The sequence below is a fragment of the Penaeus japonicus genome, unplaced genomic scaffold (genome assembly GCF_977035675.1).
Source record: "Penaeus japonicus unplaced genomic scaffold, GWHDUDI00000001_assembly GWHDUDI00000008, whole genome shotgun sequence".
NCBI lineage: Eukaryota > Metazoa > Arthropoda > Malacostraca > Decapoda > Penaeidae > Penaeus > Penaeus japonicus.
This window is the reverse complement of record NW_028234410.1, coordinates 17359375-17360480: the sequence shown is the minus strand read 5'-3', so window position 1 is coordinate 17360480 and position 1106 is coordinate 17359375.

Below are 1106 nucleotides of genomic sequence, written 5' to 3'. Positions count from 1 at the left end.
GGAGAAGAGGGAGGGAAAAGTGGGAGGGAGAAGAGGGAGGGAGAAGTGGGAGGGAGAAGAGGGAGGGAGAAGTGGGAGGGAGAAGAGGGAGGGAGAAGTGGGAGGGAGAAGAGGGAGGGAAAAGTGGGAGGGAGAAGAGGGACGGAGAGGAGGGAGCGGCGAGAGGAAAAAGAACGCGCGACCTCACGCCCGTATTTCTTGCTTTAAAAAGGGATGTGAAGGGGGAGAGGGGAAGGGGATGGAGGGGTAAGAGGGTGTAAGGGTGTGTAATGGTATGAGGCCTTATAAGGAGTTGAGGGGGTGTGGGGGAGGTAAGAGAGGGTGTAAGGGGGTGTGAGAGGCGAATGGTGTTGGGGGGAGAAAGGGGTGTGGAAAGGGAGAGGGTATTAAGAGGGAGAGGGGAGAGGGCAAGGGGGAGTGAGGGGTGTTAAGGTGGAGAGGAGAAATGGGAGAGGGCAAGGGGGATAGGGGAATGGGAGAGGGCAAGGGGAAGAGGGGAAGGGGAGAGGGCAAGGGGAAGAGAGGAAGGGGAGAGGGCAAGGGGAAGAGGAGAAGGGGAGAGGGAAATGGGAGAGTGGAAGGGAGAGTGAAGGGTGTGGAGGGGGTGAGGGGAAAGGGGAGAGGGCAAGGGGGTAGAGGGGAAGGGAGAGTGAAGGGTGTGGAGGGGGTGAGGGGAAAGGGGAGAGGGCAAGGGGGAGTGAGGGGTGTGAAGGGGGAGAGGGGAAGGGGGAGAGGGCAAGGGGGAGTGAGGGGTGTGGAGGGGGAGAGGGGAAGGGGGAGAGGGCAAGGGGGAGTGAGGGGTGTGGAGGGGGAGAGGGGAAGGGGGAGAGGGCAAGGGGGAGTGAGGGGTGTGGAGGGGGAGAGGGGAAGGGGGAGAGGGGAAGGGGGAGAGGGCAAGGGGGAGTGAGGGGTGTGGAGGGGGAGAGGGGAAGGGGGAGAGGGAAAGGGGGAGTGAGGGGTGTGGAGGGGCAGAGGGGAAAGGGGAGAAGGGAAGGGGGAGTGAGGGATGTGGAGGGGGAGAGGGGAAAAGGGAGAGGGCAAGGGGGAGTGAGGGGTGTGGAGGGGGAGAGGAGAAGGGGGAGTGAAGGGTGTGGAGGGGAAGAGGA